The sequence below is a fragment of the Bubalus kerabau genome, chromosome 2 (assembly GCF_029407905.1).
Source record: "Bubalus kerabau isolate K-KA32 ecotype Philippines breed swamp buffalo chromosome 2, PCC_UOA_SB_1v2, whole genome shotgun sequence".
Lineage (NCBI taxonomy): Eukaryota > Metazoa > Chordata > Mammalia > Artiodactyla > Bovidae > Bubalus > Bubalus kerabau.
The window spans coordinates 47294753-47314239 of record NC_073625.1 but is presented as its reverse complement, the minus strand read 5'-3'; the positions used below and the strand labels follow the sequence as shown (position 1 = coordinate 47314239).

The following is a 19487-nucleotide window of genomic DNA, read 5'->3' as shown; positions in this document are numbered from 1 at the left end:
ATGTGAAGTGTGAAAGTCGCTCAGTCGTGTCTGACTCTTTGCAACTTCATGGACCATACAGTCCATGGAATTCTCGAGGCGAGAATACTGGAGTGGGTAGCCTTTTACTTCTCCAGGGGATCTTCCCAACCCAGGGATCAAACCAGGGTCTCCTGTATTGCAGGCAGATTCTTTATCAACTGAGCTAAGAAGACTCCCTATCTGTCAGCTTTGGAACCAGGATTGTGAACCGAAGTCTATGGGTTCTAAGCTCACGTTCCTAAGAACTACACTTTACCACTTTGTGAGAAACACTGGATTAAGACATTCAATGTGTTTTAATTACAGGGTACTGTTTGCTTTCAAAACTACATAGGGAACTTGTTTTGCAAGGTTAGATGTGAGCTGGATGATTCAGATTTCTTAAAAAACATACAATAGTCAAGTCAGTTCTCTTAATGACATCTCTCTGATTCCTGCAAAAGCTCTGGAATGACCTCTTAAGACTGGGAAAGCTGAGATTTCAAATGTAAACTTTGGAAAGTGCAGACTTCAAAAGGATAAAAGTGGTCAAACAGGTTAAGTCAGTACGTGCTCAGGATTTACATTTTATGCACTATTGAAAGGTTTGAAATAGGAGCATAGTATTTTTTTTTAAAACTGAAGTATAGTTGCTGTACAATATTATATGTTACAGGTGTATAACATAGTGATTCACAATTCTAAAGATTATATCCCATTTATAGTTGTTATAAGATATTGGCTGTTTCCTGTGTTATACAATATATCCTTGTAGCTTACTTTATACCTAATAGTTTGTACTTCTTACTCCCCTACCTTTATATTGCCCGATCCCCCTTCCCTTGCCCCACTGGTTACCACTAGCTCACGCTCTACATCAGCGAGTCAAGCACAGTACATTTTAACACAACATTTATGTATTTATAATTTAATTACTATTATGGCATCAAAATCTTTGTCTTTAACTATGCTACTGCTAAGTCACTTCAGTCGTGTCTGACTCTGTGCGACCCCAGAGACGGCAGCCCACCAGGCTCCCCGTCCCTGGGATTCTCCAGGCAAGAACACTGGAGTGGGTTACCATTGCCTCCTCCAATGCAGGAAAGTGAAAAGTGAAAGTGAAGTCGCTCAGTCGTGCCCGACTCTTCGCAACCCCATGGACTGCAGCCTCCCAGGCTTCTCTGTCCATGGGATTTTCCAGGCAAGAGTACTGGAGAGGGGTGCCATTGTCTTCTATAGTGTGATACAATTGATATTTTGCTAAACATGATGAGAAATAAAAGTTTTCACTGAAAAATATTACTCATAATAATTTAAAAAGCTGTTATGAATGTCTGTATCTTTTAGTAAATCTACTAATGCTGTGGGCTGCCAGAAGAAAGTTAAATTCTGTCTTGTGTGTGTGCTAAGTCGCTTCAGTCCTATCCGACTCTTTGCAACCCTATAGACTGTGGCCAGACAGGCTCCTCTGTCCATGGGATTTCCAGACAAGAATACTGGAGTGGGTTGCCATGCCCTCCTCCAGGGGATCTTCCTGACCCAGAGATCGAACCCACATTTCTTAGGTCTCCTGCATTAGCGGGCAGGTTCTTTACTAGCGCCACCTGGGAAGCCCCAAATTCTCTCTAGGTGTCATCTAAAGAAAACTTTCTTCCAAGTTTTATATTGTAAATTCAAGCAAAGGACTATCACAGGATAAAGAGATTGCAAAAAAATGCATGCTTTTTCCTCCCTGTGCTTATTCTGTGAGCTTGTTTCTTATTTTGTCTAGGTTCGGTGATTTTGCTGACTGGCACTGCCAAATGAACTGCCCTGTTGTCAACAGCCGGGAGGGGGACTGTGAGATTTCGTTTGCCGGATGCGGTGATGTGACCCACTAGGTGTGTCTGACGCATCTCTTCTGTTACACATGCGCGTTACGGTATCCATCCTACGTAATGAAAGGAAGCTGTGTTGGCCAGTGACTAATGTGCCATGTTCATGCCTGCCCTGTTTGGGTCCTGGCGTTTTCTGACTCAGGCTGTCAGTGGCTCTTGAGGCTTCTGGGCAAAAGGCTAGAGTCAGGCGCCCAGCAGTCATGGTTTTGGTAGCCTATGTTCAAAATGGCGAAATCTGCCCCTATGGCACTTTCTCGGACAGCCTATAACTCAGTGTAATTATTATCTTCATTTCTTCAAAACAGTGTTCATTTTGGCATCTGGTGGTTTAGGTGGTTTAAAGATGTAACTGTTACAGGACAGGCTGTGGTTGCTCAAAATCAGTGTTAGTGGTGGGCAGCTAGACCCCCAGAGGACCAATTGTGGAGGTAGATTTGGAAAATGAATACTCTCTCCTCTAGCCCAGGTTGAAACAGGACTGCTCCATACTGCCTTGCTCCCAACTTACCCAAAGCAAAGGGTGATGGTTAACTCCACGAGTGGGATCCTCTGCTGCTAAACAGACTGGGCGGCGTGGAGGGCGTGACCGAGGACAAGGAGGTCAGTAGCCCCCATGGCTGACATGTTTCTCAAATTCACCCATTCGGGGAATATCTGCCACAGGCCAGGCACTGCCGGGACCCAGATATGACTCTACTGTGGTTCTTGGAGGAGCTGGCAGGGCCCCCAGGGTAGACTTGACCTCCCGCACTGACCCCAAGAGCTCCTGGGCACAGAAGCCAGGGGTTCGTCTGAGGGCTGACCCCCAGAAGTCCTGCAGGCTCCATGGCGAGGTGGGCCAGGGAGCAGGGAGGAAGCACAGCTGGGACTCTGAAGCGGCAGAGGTCCATGCTGTTACCCATGGAGCATTCAGGATGTCTATCCTAATCCATTTCTCCCAGAGTAAAACCCTCCTCAGGGACCAGAAATAACACTTGGAGAATGAGGTTGCTATTGCAATTCTTACTTCCAGGGTAAAATTCCAGATCTGCCATCCCCCTGCTGAGATGCTGATAGGACCATTCTTGAAAAAGAGTGGACAGAATACAAAAGAATCCAAGTTTAAGAAATAATTTTGCAGTTTCAAAGACCTTAGTTATGGGCTGAGTTGGATTCCCTCCCAAATCCCTGTGTTGATGTCCTAACCCCGCAGAACCTCAGAATGTGTCTGTATTTGGAGATGGGGCCTTCAGAGAGCTAGGGATATGGGGTGTGTGTGTGTGTGTGTGTGTGTGCGTATGTGTGTGTGTGTTTGTATGTATGCTCAGTCATGTCTGACTCTGCGACCCCATGGACTGTAGGCCTCCATATTCCTCTCTCCATGAGATTTCCTAGGCAAGAATACTGGAGTGGGTAGCCATTCCCTTCTCCGGGGGATCTTCCTGACCCAGGGATTGAACCCTGGTCTCCCACATTGCAGGCAGATTCTTTACTGTCTGAGTCACCCAGGCCAGTGGTAAAGAATCCGCCCAGGAGACTCAGGAAACGTGGTTCGATCCCTGGGACAGGACGATCCCCTGGAGGAGGAAATGGCAACCCACTTCAGTATTCTTGCCTGGGAAATTCCAAGGACAGAGGAGCCGGGTGGTCTCCAGTTCCAGGGGGTTGCAAAGAGTCGGACATGACTGAGCATGCACACACAACCATATAACCACTCTTACCAAAAATCCTCATATAAAGTCTCTTTAGAAGCACAAATTCCTATCTACAGTTTGCCTGAATGTTTTCAAGGAAAAGGCACTGGAAGAAAACCATTTGGACAGGAATGTCACCACTGGAATGTACAGCCAGCTCTCTTCTGACACACTCAGTGGTGTGTGCAAAGCTCTGCTGTGTATCTGATGGAACTCACATCGTGCCATCATCCAGGACCAAGCCCTAAGTCAAGACATACATGCAAAACCATAGAACTCTGTGATGTTGATAAAGTAAGACAGGCAACTTGACGACAGTGATTACACTTGCCTTTTCAAATGCCACATTTTTGGCAATCATTTGGAATGGGGCTTTTTTTTTTTTCCTAAACAAAGATCCAAGGAAAACAGAGGCAAGGCTTTCAAAGGCACCCATAACACCAAGGGAAGCCATCCATGAGGGTGCGTGCAAGCCAAGAGTAACTATTTTTACTCCTACATTCTGAACACTGCTTCTTTTCAAACGGGCTGTGTGAAAGGTTGCTGGCCAGCTTCTAACTGGAAAAGTCACAGAAATTTACCCTTGCAGAAAATATCTATAACAGTTTCTTCCTTGGAAAAAAATGACAAACCCTGAATCATATTTCCTAGGATCTTAAAATAATGATGTCGATTTGCTGGTTTATTTGAAAATTCCATGGTCATAAAATAACCAATGAAAGATTCAATCTATTTCCATCGGAGCAATCAAGGGAGAAAGAGGCAGCTGAAAGCAGCTCTGATACTGTGATTTAACGATTCGTCAGCAAGTCCAAAACACAAAACCCACCTTCTGACAATGGGTGGCTCTGAAATACAGCAAGCTCTGCAGGGCCTAGGGTGGGGGCCTCCCTGGAGACCATTCTTTCTTCTTTCTTTCTTTAAATCAGCCTTAAGGAATTCTTAAACCTCTCAAATAGTCACTGGTAGAATGTCCAGCGTTTCTCCCTTGGCCACTAAAGTTGAAATGCTTTCTCGTCCTTCTGAACTTTCTGAGCCCTGTACATTGGTGGATGAAGACAAAGGGGATGTAATAAAAAAAAAATCTTAGAATGAAGATTAAGAGTAGAGTTTGTGTTATACAGAGAGAAGTCAGAAAAATACTGTATATTAATGCATATATATGGAATCTAGAAAAACGGTACTGATGAACCTATTTTGCAGGGCAGCAAAGGAGACCAGACATAGGGAACAGACTCGTGGGCTCAGTGGGGGAAGGAGAGGGTGAGATGAATTGAAAGAGGAGCACTGAAACATATATATTACCATATGTAAAACAGCCAGTGGGAATTTGCTATATGATGCAAGGAGTTCCACTTGGTGCTCTGTGACAACCTAGAGGTGTGGGACAGGGTGGGTGGGAGGCAGGTTCAAGTGGGAGGGGACATAAGTATACCATATGTATACCATATACATATATATATGGCTCATTCATGCTTTTCACTTTCATGCATTGGAGAAGGAAAGGGCAACCCACTTCAGTGTTCTTGCCTGGAGAATCCCAGGGATGGGGGAGCCTGGTGGGCTGCCGTCTATGGGGCTGCACAGAGTCGGACACGACTGAAGCGACTTAGCAGCAGCAGCATTCATGCTGATGTGCGCCAGAAACCAACACAACACTATAAACCATCCTCCAATTAAAAATAGATTAAAAAAAAAAAAGAGTAGGGCTCATGGGTCCCATGAGAAGACTTAGACGACCAATTGTTCTAGAAATCTTCTTCATACTAAGAAAGAGTATGGTCACTGGAGAAAGGGAAGGAATTATCAGGCCTTTACAGGCAGAGTCCGGGGCAGACAACCATGCGTGTGGCTCAGAGCATGGCGGGCAGTACATGATGCTGGCTGAAGGGCCAGCAGGAGACGCCCGCCACGTGCCTGTGAAGTTCCAACATCATGGGGTGTTTCCCAGTCCTGCAGGGGGAGGTATGAATGTCATGTCAAGAGACTTGAGGTTGTGGACACACAGAGCTCTGTAGGTATTAGCATCAGGGGATGACACCCTTTGGGGCTGGGCTTCTTGCTAACTCTGCAGACAGAGTTCATTTATGCAATGCTGCCCTGGATGGCCTGGATACTCACGGGGTGGCCCTGAGCGGGCAGCACCGGCCTCAGCTGTGACCCGTGAGACATGCAGAACACCAGGCCCCACCTGAGACCCAGCGAAGCAGAGTCTGCCTGTTCACAAGGTCCCCGGGTGACACCCACACCTGCTGACTTAGTCTGTTCCATTGCTAAAACAGAATACCATAGACTGGATGGCTTGGAAACTGCAGAAATTTATTTTCTGACAGTTCTGGAGACTGGGAAGTCCAAGATCGAGGTGCCGGCAGGTTTGGTGTCTGGTGGGAGCCCCATTCTTGGTTCATGGAGGGCTATCTTATCAGTGTGTCCTTGTGGTAGACGGGGCGGGGAGCTCTTCTGGGGTCTCTCTTATAAGGGCGCTAATCCCATTTGTGCTGCCCTGGTGGCTCAGGGTGGTAAAGAATCTGCTTGCCCATGCCTGCCAATGGAGGGAGATGCGAGCTTGATCCTTGGGGTCTGGAAGATCCCCTGGAGAAGGAAATGGCAAACCACTCCAGCATTCTTGCCTGGAGAACCCCATGGACAGAGGAGCCTGAGGGGTGAGAGTCCAGCATTCTTGCCTGGAGAACCCCATGGACAGAGGAGCCTGAGGGGTGAGAGTCCATGGGGTCCCAAAGAGTCAGACATGACTGAGCAGCAGCAATACTTAATCCCATTCATGGGGGCTCTGCCTTCTGACCTGACCACCTCTTCAAGGGCCCCCCTTCCTAATCCTGTCACATGGGGGTGGGGTCTAGGATTTTCAAGTGTGAATTTCAGGGGAGATTGTTCAGTATCCATCTGTGGCACACAGCAAGGTCCAGGCTGGAAGAGGAGGGAGAGGGTTTGATTGTTACCAGCGATACCACGTGACAGGGACATGGAGCCATCCTGGAGTTAACGTGGGTCAGGTGATTCTCCACAGGAATCTTGCCAGGTGGCCACGTATGGCAAACAAGGCAAACCTGGTTAACAGGGTTCATCCAGAGGAATGTTTATCATTCAGGTTGCCAAGGGCAACAGAGTCAACTGGAGTCTCACTGATGTTCAATGGGAGCTGAGCAGTCAGGCGTAGGCTCTATTCTTAGTGAATTGTTCCACTAGATCAGCTGATTTAAAAAAAAAAAAAATATATATATATATATATATTCATGTACATATATCTGGAGAAGGAAATGGCAGCCCACTCACTGCAGTATTCTTGCCTGGAGAACCCATGGACAGAAGAGCCTGGCGAGCTACAGTCCATGGGGTCGCAAGAGTCAAATATGACTGAGCAACTAATGGAGGATACAGATATCTCTATTTCTCTCTGAATCTCTATCTCTCTATATATCTATCTCCCAAGCTGTAATTACTGAATGCTATTTGTACCTACCAAGCCTAACAGAGAGGACAGAGGTGACTTGATTACTCTCGACTGTCTTTAACTGACTTCTATTGCCAATAAAACCACAAACTGACTTATCTCTGTGTTTAGTTTTACTCTTTGACTCCGTTTTCAACAGTTTCCTCTAGCGAGGTAGTTTTACGAAACTTACAAGATCCAAACTTTTAATCCACTCCATTTCCTCAAGGTTCCCTTTGCCCTTAAATAGGATGACTGAAGGCCAGATCACACTGCCTGGTTCTGAACTTCAGAGCACCCTTCCAAAACACAGAACAGCACTGGGAGAGCAACTCTCCTGCTGACCATGAATGACATTGCTTAATAACCAGCTACACTAAGTATGAAAAAAAGTATCAGAGACAAAAGGACAGAGGTCACCCCTCAGTAGCAGTGCCTCTGTCAAGACTGACTGCTTTTCTGACTTGACCCAAAAGGGCTTCACCCAAAGGGCTTCCAGGTGAATGTCTGTATCCCCCACGGAGTGGGACTGGGGTGGAAACCCATTCGAGCTGTCAGTAGGGAGGCCCAACTACTGAAGGCCTGTGCTTTCACTCCAGGGTATTTTTCAATTTTATCTCAAAACTTATGGCTTAAAAAAAAAAAAAAAAGATTCCAGGTGTCTGGAGCATTATGCCACGTGATTTGCAGAACATAAAATCATGGAAAGTCACACCACTTCCTGATAGCACACAGCTCATGTTGGCCACTGAAACCCTTCTTCTGACTAATTCATTCCATGCTGTAGTTTTCCAAGGTTGACTCATAACCATATCCTACTTTTCTCATTTCCTGAAATGATTCTGATGAACGTTATTCCACATAAAAAGTGGAATAATATATAAAATTCAGAGACCTAGGTACAATTTAATAATCTTAAGTCTAAGACCCAGATGAAGTTCTGGTCATAAATTCATCAGATGGACCCATGTTTCTGGGCTTCACAAGGACACCACACACTCCAGGAGATGAGGCTGTAACACAGTCCTGGGCTCGTGATCAAAAGTTCCTGAATTCAATTTAGAATCGGATCTACTTTCTATGAAACAAGTAAGCTATAAATCAGGAATATTTTCACACCAAAAAGAGGTCTGAAATCAAGATGAAGATGTAAAAGAATGAGAAGGAGTATAGTGTTAGTTGCTCAGTCGTGTCCGACTCTGTGCAACATTATGGACTGCAGCCTACCAGGCCCCTCTGTCCATGGAATTCTCCAGGCAAGAATACTGGAGTGGGTAGCCATTCCCTCCTCCAGGGCATTTCCTGACCCAAGGATTGAAGCCGGGTCTCCTGCACTGCAAGTAGATCCTTTACCATCTGAGCCACCTGGGAAGCCCATGTTTTTCAGTCACTAAGTTGTGTCTGACTCTTTGTGACCCCATGGACTGCAGCATGCCAGGCTTCCCTGTCCTTCAGTATCTCCCAGAGTTTGCTCAAACTCATGTCCATTGAGTCAGTGATGCCATCCAACCATCTCATCCTCTGTTGCCCCTTCTCCTTCTGCTTTCAATCCTTCCCAGTAACAGGGTCTTTTCCAATGAGTCAGCTCTTAAAAGGAGTATAGGCCCTTATGTTTTGTAAAATGGGATCACCATTATGCTTTGTTTAAAGAAAACAGCACTATTTAATCATTGATTTTTTTTTTTTTACATTATTAACAGAAGGAACATGGGGTACTTTATTTTTTATTCCTTTAGTGTGGAGAACTTTATTTTTTATTTTTTTTTTTTTTGGCACTTAGAACTTTTTTAAGGATAATTACAATATTGTGTTGGTGTTTGCCATACATCAACATGAATGTGGAGTACTTTAAATTGATTTCCCTGTGTTTTAAGGAAGATAAATGCTTTAAAATCACTTGTGTTCTCTAAAAAAAAAAAAACCAAAACCCTCAGAAACAATGGACATTTCAACTCTTTAATTGGAGTTTATGGCTTGTACTACATAAGCCAACTCTTTACTAATTATTTCTCAGGCCCCATGCTGTGCTCAGTTGCTTCAGTCACATTTGACTCGCTGCGATCCCTGTAGCCCACCAGGCTCCTCTGTCCATGGGATTTTCCCAGCAAGAATACACGAGTGAGTTACCATTTCCTTCTGCAGGGGATCTTCCCGACCCAGGGATTGAACCCAAGTCTCTTGAGTTTCCTGCATATGCAGGTGGGAATCTTTACCACTGAGCCACTGGGGAAGCCCATACTCATCTCCTATCTTTGAGACTTAGAATTATATTTATTTTTCTAGTTAACAACCCGAAAAATATGTGTGTTTCTATATAAAGATGTGAAAACATTTTGAATCAGGCAATCACTTTTTCTTTAAAAAAATCATGTTGACAATCATTCAATGTGTCTAATACCCACTGAGGGACACATTTGGAAAAATCTTTCAAAGTTATGCACTGGGTGCTGAAGCGCTAATGAAACGATGACTCAGGAGGCCAGGGTCAAGAATGGCAGCTAAAACCAGGAGGTGAAAAGCTGATGGGGAATTTTAGAAGCTGGATCAGACTGACCACACAGCGATTCAGGGACGGACTGATCTGACACACAAAAGGGGAGGCAACAAGACAGTGCGCCTCTTGATGGGCAGCAGTAACAGGACAGCTCACGAAAATGAAAACAGAACCAACAAACACTCTAACTTGACCACTGCTCAGATCTATGAGTTCACGATAAATAGGTGCATAAAGGGATGTGCTAACAGTGTGCTATTGCCAAGAAGTGTCTAAAAGGGACTTTCTTCCAGACAAACAACCCAGATATTAACAGATGTTACAAAATATCAACCAAGTGGAATGGGTCTGTCTTATCTGAATTGTGATCCAAACACGATAAGTACAAAAACAGATTCTTGAGGCAGTTTGGGAAATTCGAATACAGAACCGATATTTGATATTAAGAAAGAACTTTTACGACTCCTTATGTCTTAGAGATGCATATCCTTGAAATGATATGAAACTAGGGGGTGTGTTTAAAACTACCCTGAGGTGTAAGGATGGGAAGGGGGGATTCCATGTGTTGATCACTGCTGAAACTGGGTGATGAGCTGAGTCCTTGGGGTTCATTAGACTATTTACTCTGTTTTTGCACGTGTTTGAAAATCTTCATAAATACAAAGTTATTTTTAAAAAGTAGCAGAGAATTGATAAGAGATTTAAGATAAGGGCAGCATTACCTGGGGCTTCCCTGGTGGCTCAGATGGTAAAGAACCTGCCAGTCAATGCAGATTCGATCCCTGGGTCGGGAAGATCCCCTGGAGGAGGGCATGACAACCCATTCCAGTATTCTTGTCTGGAGAATCCCAAGGACAGAGGAGCCTGGTGGGCCACAGTCCAGGGTGTTGCAAAGAGTCGGGCAGGACTGAGCGACTAAGCGCACACGCACTCATTGTAAACTGACATGGTATAAGAAGGCTTTCGTAATAAAATGTATAATTCATACAAATTGAAAATACATAATTTTATATTTTTAGCAATTTTTCAAGATAGTGAGGTCTCCAGTGAAAATTTTCAGACTCTGACACAAAGTATACAACAGAACTTTCTTGGACACAACTTGACCTAGCAGCCCCAAACAGACAACAGGGTAAAGATTTAGAGCAATCTTCAAAATGCTGGAAAATAGGCACTAGGGAATATCTCAGCCCATTTTTTGAAGGAGGACATAACAGAACCAAAGTTTTTGTTTCTTACTGTGTAGGAACTGGGTTCAATCAGAACTGGGTCAGGTCAGTCACGTGACCCAAAAGGTCTCAGGTCAATGCTGAGAAGGATGCTATTACTGCACAGTTGATCAAACACTGGATGCTTTATGGTACTTCAAAGCTGTGAGGATCAAACCAGAGCCACGGGTAAGGGCGACATCCCTTTGACCATCAAGCCACGTGGACACCTCATACCTGCATGACTCATTCCAGCCACCCACTTCAAAGACATTAACTCATAACCTCCACAACAATCCAATGAGGTATGGCAGGGGCAACCTGCTTTTATATCACCTATGGAAAGACTGATGCAGATCATGTGATTGCCCAAGTCAGAGAGAGACTCACGAAGAGACCTGGAAATAAAACCCAACCGAGGGACTTCCCTGGTGGTCCACTGGCTAAGACTCTGAACCCCAAATGCAGGGGCCCTGGGTTCGATCCCTGGTCAGGGAACAAGATCCCACTCGCCACATGCTACAACAAAGACAGAAGATCCCGAGTGCCACAACTAAGACTGGCACAGCCAAAGAGATAAACAAATAACTATTAAAAAAAAAAAAACCCAACCCAACACTTGGAAAGCCCAGCACACAGCTTTACAAATCACCATAAATTTTGTTCCAAACTTGGGGAAGATACTGAACTGTGTGACATATTAAGATGCGTATTAGCATGGATCAAGTGGTGAGTTTTTTAACTTCCAGAATAAATTTTTAAAAGAAAAAACACTACAACAACTTTCACATTGGATGTATTTTCACGTTGGATTCCCTGGGGGCTCAGACAGTAAAGAATCTACCTGTAATGCAGGAGACCTGGGTTCAATCCCTGGTTTGGGACGATCCCCCAGAGAAGGGAACTGGGTACTTCTCCTTGTCAACATGGCAAACCATGTTGAAAAAGAATACTGGGTACTCCAGTATTCTTGCTTGGAGAATCCCAGGGACAGAGGAGACTGTTGGGCTACAGTCCATAGGGTCGAAGAGAGTGGGACATGACTGGGCGACTGACACTTGGATGTACTTAAAAGATGAGAAAGGCAGTGTCTGGTTTTCACAGCAGAAGATGATGCTGATCACCTTGGCACCCATCAGCGACCGTGGTGATGATGAAGAGGCAGGAAAACAGCAGCTCCTGTAAGCTACAGCTTCCTACAGACCAGGTTTGGGGGGCAGGTACTTGGCCCCTGCTCTTTCATCCTCAGGCTTCTCTGGGACAGAAAACGAGATTGCTTTCTCACAGATGAGGAACCGAGGCTACAACGCCAGGCGTAATTCTCTTGGATGTTTGACTTGGAATCAGGATCCGAAGCAAAGCGACAATGAAATCGTACCCGGCCTGACACGAATTCTTAAAATAGCAGAGACTGATCCATTATACCCGGCGGCAGACCATGTTGACAAGATCAAGCCATCAAGGAGATGCCTGTGGCCCCACTAACTACTGATGGAAAAAGCCTGATTCTCTTAATGCCGCTGACAGTTCACCAAGACACCTGGCCACTCCAGGGCAGGTGTTATCCCATGCTGGCTCCCTGCCCTGACAGAATAACAAAAGAACATGCTAAAAAAAAAAAAATCATCAAAAAGTTTCCAAGGCCAGTGACCTTCTATAAGAAAGCAGGCCTTGGGCTTGCTGTTTTTTATATTATAAAATATAAAATTTATATATCATATAAATTTTTATATCTTTTATATAAAAAATTATATATCTTACATAAAATTTTATATCTTTTATATAAAAATTTATATATCTTATATAAAATTTTATATCTTATCACCTCCACTTACGGCAACACACAGTAAGTAAAGCTCAGACTGATTGATGAGCTGGAATCAGCTAGGAAAGGCATTACCAAGAATTGCCAAGAAAAGGGGCTTTCCTGATGGCTCAGTGGCAAATAATTCGCCTAAAATACAGGAGACATGAGTTCCATCCCTGGTCTGGGAAGATCCCACATGCCACAGAGCAATTAAGCCCATGTGCCACAGACTAAGCCTGCACTGCAGAGCCTAGGAACCGAAGCTGCTATAGCCTGCTCACCCTAGAGCTCAAGCTCCATAGCAAGAGAACCCACAATGAAAGCCTGCATGCTGCAACTAGGGAGTAGCTTCCACTCTGCGCAACTCAAGAAAGCCTGCACAGCAGCAACAAAGACCAGCTCAGCCAAAAAACAAATATATATTTTTTTAAAAAAAAAAGAATTACCAAGAAAGGAAATTCTCAAAAACAAAACAAAAAAATCCTTTCATCTCTATTTAAGATTAAGGCAGGGTGGACTGTGAAACATTAGACACTAATCTTCAAATGGCTGTCACTTAGTCACTCAGTCGTACCCAACTCTTTGCAACACCATAGACTGCACCGAGCCAGGCTTCCTATCCTTCACCATGAATAGGTGAACTTGAAGCAAACATTGAAGCAAACTTCACCCGGAGTTTGCTCAAACTCATAGCCACTGATGCCATCAATCCTTCAGGGTTGCTTTCCTTTAGGATCTCCAAATAGTTAAACATCAAACTTCTAACAATCAGAATGTTATATCCTTTTCTTACAGAAAACCTGGCTGTTGTAAGGATTTTGAAGAGCCGAGGTCTTACTCTGGTTTTCCAAGGAGCTGTGAAGACTCTTGAGAGTCCCTTGGACAACAAGGAGATCAAACCAGTCCATCCTAAAGGAAAACGGCCCTGAATATTCATTGGAAGGACTGATGTTGAAGCTGAAACTCCAATACTTTGGCCACCTAATGCAAAGAACTGACTCATTTGAAAAGACCCTGATGCTGCGAAAGATTGAGGGAAGGAGGAGAAGGGAACGACAGAGGATGAGATGGTTGGATGGCATCACTGACTGTATGGACATGAGTTTGAGTAAGCTCCAGGAGTTGGTGATGGACAGGGAGGCCTGGCGTGCTGCAGTCCATGGGGTTGCAAAGAGTTGGACACTGAACTGAACTGATGGCATCTTAGGACACTGGTCCAGGAGTCACTTTCGGTCTCTGGCCCCAGCTTCGGCAAAAACAAGCTATGCCACGCTGGGGAGCACATTTCACCTCTTTGGATCTGGCCCACCTGTTGCAAAATCAATGGTAAAGGAGCTCCAGGGGGATGATAGCAGGGACAGGAAAGATCATCCATCACCTGGAACATAATTCAGCTTTCAGAACAGGACAAACTGTGGGGAAGGGAAGCAGAGACATTAACACTCAAGTGTATTAATAGCTATGCTAATGGAGCACTGTAAAACCATTTCACCTGAATACTAAAAATAGGCTTCCGAGTAATCATCATCGTTTTTTTAAAAAAAGAACATAAGTTACTGTCAGCCTAGCTGCATGAAATTTCTATTAAGAGTCACTGGAAATTGTGAGGATGCAAAGATGGATGAATGTAGCCTTCTTATTCCAGGAACCGTTGGAAAATTCATCCAAGGTCAGGATAAGGGGGTGGGGGAAGAAGAAAGAAAACTTGCCCGAAAAATTAAGTAGTGTCAGGAAGTTAAACGTGATCTGTGTTTGATTCACAGCACAGGATTCTTTTGTAAGAACTCTTTATCTGACCCTGTTTGCTCTAGATAGGGGCGGGTAGGCTTGTGAACATGAGTTCAGACAAGTTCAAGCTAATAAGCTCCACACTGAATCCTATTATGTACGCGGTTCTATAACTTCCGTAGGCAGGGAGACGATAAAGAACTTGTTTGTAAGGTGCACAAAGGTCCTGCTGGTAATGGTCTAGTTAGCTTAATGCTTCAGATGCCACTCTGTCAAATATTCCCTTGTTCCAAGGATTAAGCCAGTCGAAACATCCAGAACCGGGTCCCATAGAAGGGCCTGACCACCTTCTGAGAACACAGCTCCCAACTTCCGGTTTATTATGCCGGCTCTGAATAATAACAATTTTAAGTTACATTCAACCCATGCTTGGCATTTCACAAGTCTCGCCACAGGTACCAACTCATCTGAGTTGCCTGAAATCCTCCAGTGATACAGAGGAGGATTTTATTATTCTTGCTTTTGCAGAAACGAGGCTCAGTGAGCTCAGATCGGTTGCCTAAGGTCATGAAGCTCCTACTGGCAACATGTAACATGCACGTTCATGCCCTCTGACTGTTATTACCCAGGATGGCTGTAACCAAAGACACGCTCTTGTAAATCCTTAAGACAGTACCAAAAAAGGCCTAGTTGAGGTATATACACATGTCCTCAGATTTCTGTGGTGAGTCAGTAAACATGTCTTAAAGGTGACGTTGGTTGGTGAGCTCATTCATGTCAGGTTCTGAACTGAGCTAAGAGTTAAGACCATTAAAACATTTTCCTTAAATTTATTTTTGAATCCAAGATGTCAGGTTCTAGGCATTCTTGAGCACTCTAGCACAAACCCCAGATCAGCCTAAACTGTTAAGAGAGGTGCGTGATTTGTGATCCTGACAAGCATGCTTTAGTCTGAAGGTGTTGGCTCATCAAAGGCACATGTCAGCACAGATGCAAGCTGCCCATGAAGGGGCTAGTGAGGAAGCACCCACACTGGAAGGGGCTGGAAGTTTCTGTGATGAGGGCTGGTTTTAAAATTCCTCTGTGGACATGTGTGTCTCTGATTCATGTCAATGTATGGCAAAAACCACCACAATATTGTAAAGTAATTAGCCTCCAATTAAAATAAATACATTAATTAAAAACAAAACAACTCCTCTATGGAGAAATGCAAATCAAAACTACCACATGGTATCACCTCACACCAGACAGTGAGATCTCACAGCATCATCAGAAAGGCTACAAACAATACATGCTGGAGAGGGTGTGCAGAAAAGGGAACCCTCCCTACACTGTTGGTGGGAATGTAATTTGGTGCAGCCACTGTGAAGAACAGTGGAGTTTCCTTAAAAACTGAAAATAGAGATACCATGTGATCCAGTGATCCCACTTCTGGGCATAAATCCCGAGAAAACTCTAATTCGAAAAGATACATGTGACCCCAACGTTCGTAGCAGCACTAATTACAATAGCCAAGACACATGAGCAACCTAAGCGTCCACTGGTAGATGTATGGATAAGGATGTGGTATACATGCACAAAGCAATGTTCCTTGGCCACTAAAAAGAATGAACTAATGCCATTTGTAGCACATGGATGGACCTAGAGATGATCATACTAAGTGAATTAAGTCAGAGAGAAAGACAAATACATGGTATCACTTATATATGGAATCTAAAAAAATTATATAAATGAACTTATTTACAAAACAGAAGTCGACTCAGAGACATAGAAAACAAATTTACAATTACGAAAGAGGATAAATTAGGAGTTTGTGATTAAAATATACATACTACTACACAGAAAATAGATAACCAACCACTGTAGAGTATAGGAAATGATACTCAACATCTTGTAATAACCTACAATGGAAAAGAATCTAAAAAGGAATATATATATATTCCTTTATATAAATAAAAATTTAAATAAAAATTTAAAAAACCTCTGTGAACTACTTGATATAAGGATTACAACCTAGAATTATGTAGGAATTCAAAAAGTCCTTACCATTTCTCCATCTTTCGTACTTAGAAGAGACAGGTAATAGTGAATAAGAATAAAAACTGATGAGCAAGAACAGCTGCAGGCAGACAAGGTCCATATTGATATTCATCTCAAGGCTGTTGATTTTCACAGGACATCCACTTACTAAAAACCATCTTTCCATAAGGAAGGTTGTCGAATAGTTTTAAAGAATGAAAACAAGGTTTTATAATAGAAACTATTTTGCAATTCCTTAATAATTTTAATAGTTAATGTAATAATTTGAAATGTACCAGAAGAAAATCTGGTTGAAGTGACAACAAAAACAAGATGTCGAAAAATCAGAAAAACTGACATCATTTCCCAAAGACATCAGAAGGATACATCTGTTTAGGGAGCACAGGGAGAGCCTGGGTGAAGTTACATGGTGAATAAGAATGGTGAAATGACGAAACAAAAAAGAGTAACATCCAGCAAAGCTTCTCTGAGGATACTTATAAACGAATGCTGTGCTGAAATCATGATCGGTGTAAATATGGGATAAAATGCATGCCATTTTCTCCAGCACCAAGAAACTCTTCTTGGTTACTTTAAAACTTTTATTTTTAGTACCAAAAAAAAAATCCCTAAAGTGTATTTGTAAGTCATGGCTGGACTATTTTTGATGTCAACAATAATGATCTAGGGACTACCCTGGCACTCCGGTTAAGGGTTTGTATTTCCAATGCAAGGGGCATGGATTTGATCCCTCATGAGGGAACTAAGATCCTGCATGCCACTCGGTAAGAAAAAAAAAAAAAAAAAAAACTAAAAAAGTTACAAAAAGAAGAAAGAAAGAAAATAGTGATCTGCCTGTGTATCCTATTTGAGTACCATTCTGATGCTCTGTATGTAAACAAAAATGCATTGGACTAGTTTTCCTTTCCTCCAGGAGTATAATAAAATACTGTTGCTAGTGCTACATGGCTAGTTTGAATATCTGACAGCAGAACTTCAAGAATGAGCTCTCTCTGGAAAATGTTTACCTCTTCCTGGATTAGGTTACATACAAGTTAGTTACTTGAGTCATCTATTTATGAAAAGAAGCTAAACAGGAATTCATACCGTGTCGACACCAATAAAAGCTGAATTTTAACTCGGAACTATTCTGTCAACATTGGCCCCACATCGGTGGTGGGTGGGGAGGGGTACAATGGTCTTACTGTTCAAACTAGCTGGGGCGCACCGGACTGGCTCCTGGCCCACTGAATTTTCCACAGGCTCAGGGTTTGGTTCCTTCACAGGCTCAAGATCCTATCTTCTTCAATTCAAGGATCTACCCAGAAAATTCCACACCGTGTGTCATTCCAGTACACTAGTGTTACACTCCATTACATCCTCTTAAATGTGACTGCATTAACCAAAGCGGGCCACTCCCAGATCGGCCTCATATTTTCTGTGATGTCAGGCAGAACCAGCGCTTCAAGGAAATCTTGAGCGCTCTGTGAATTCCATTATGAAGTCACATAAAACAACCGTCTTGCTCTGTTTCCCACTGGGGTAACCTCTGAAGGTCACATGTTAGCTGTAAATCAATAAAGACTTCCTTAAGCCCTGATCACGTCCACAGTGACAGCAGTCTGGGAACACACTCGTGCTTCTGAACAATCCAATGGCTCTATACGCCATAATTACCCCCGAGCGTTCTGAATATTTGGCCATCACTGGACGAATGCTTACTATGGGCCAGGCATTCCTAGGAAAGCATACTTTCTAGGGGAGGCTAGACAACCGGGTGGCACAGGAAGAAAGGCCCGGGGCAGGCCCTGGGGAGGCCCGCAGAGCTCAGAGGGAGCGCATCTTTGGGAGAGCAGGCCTGGCCAACGGCGGTGCAGGCACAGCCCGCACCCTCCTGCAGGGTTCTTACACCCGAAATGTCTAGGACAGCAGCATCTCTGCACAGCGACGTCAGTATACTGAACACTGCTGAGCTGTACTTAAAAGAAAACCCAAAACAGAGATATGAGACTTGAAATCTAATCATGAGGAAACATCACACTGATGGTCATTCAATGAAATGACAAATCAAAAGTGTCCAGGTCCTGAGGGTCCAGGAAAGATGGGAGAGCCGTTCTAAACCGAAGTGGACTCAAGACTTCAGACAACCAACTGGGCACGTGTGAGCTCCACCAGGATCCAAAGGCTGCCATGGGGGACCAGTGCAGAACTCTGAACGGAGTCTCAGGATTACACGGCAGCAATATATCAGTGTTTATGTCCTGATCCCTACAGTTTCATTGTGATAATTCGGCAGCATGTCCTTGTTTTAGGGGATATTCTACTGTAGGCAGGGGTGGTGGACATAGTTGGCAACTATTTTCAAATGGCTCAGAAAAAAAAGCTGCCTGTATTGAATTTGTGACTTTTCTATAAGAATAACAGCAACAACAATAATAAACACAAAAAAGAATGACAAGGCAGACATATGGAGAAGTTCAACACAGCGTTGTCTCAGGGTAGTGTTGGGGCCACCCAGGACTGAACCCCAGCTTCACTCTCAGGACTGTGCACCTGCCACCTCGGGCAAGCGGGTTCACCTCTATGGGCTTGAGTTTCTCATTGATAAAAAGGTATGCTAGCTCACACAGTTGTTGTGGGGATTTGTAAAGGAGATGTGTAAAGTGCTCACAGTGCTGGAACTATTATCATGAGCACACACATTAATCTGATATTCTTAACCCAAACAACCCAAGATGCTGTTGATGGCGCATCCTTGTCAACCTCTGCCACCAGCATGCCTGGCTACCTTTGTTACTTTCTAGCTTCACCTCTGCTGGACACATAGGGAAGGGCATTTTCCTTCAACAAACCCTTTATCTTAACTTCTACTCACTTCAGCCTCAGACTCGGTCATCACCACTGCCATCGTGTATTGACTGGGTGTCCACCGTTTTCAGGGGAAAAGAAAGCTGGAGAACAGGCTCCTGCCTTTTCGGAACTAACATCCAAAGCAGAAAGGCACTGCATTTGACATGAGCTACTAGAAACCTAAGACTTCCCTGTGGCTCAAATGGTAAAGAATCTGCCTGCAACGCAGGAGACCCAGGCTAATCCCTGGAGAAGGGAGTGACAACCCACTCCAGTGTTCTTGCCTGGAGAATTCCATGGACAGAGAAGCCTGGCAGACTGTAGTCCATGGGGTCACAGACAGCCAGACACGACTGAGTGACAAACACACACACAAACAG

The 19487-nt window shown here is 43.9% G+C and overlaps 1 protein-coding gene across 1 annotated transcript in view; it reads right to left on the bottom strand.

The window, feature by feature from the left end:
- The window catches only part of RCAN1 (regulator of calcineurin 1), a 120487-nt gene that overhangs the window by 38619 nt on the left and 62381 nt on the right, over positions 1 to 19487 (bottom strand). The window lies entirely within an intron of this gene.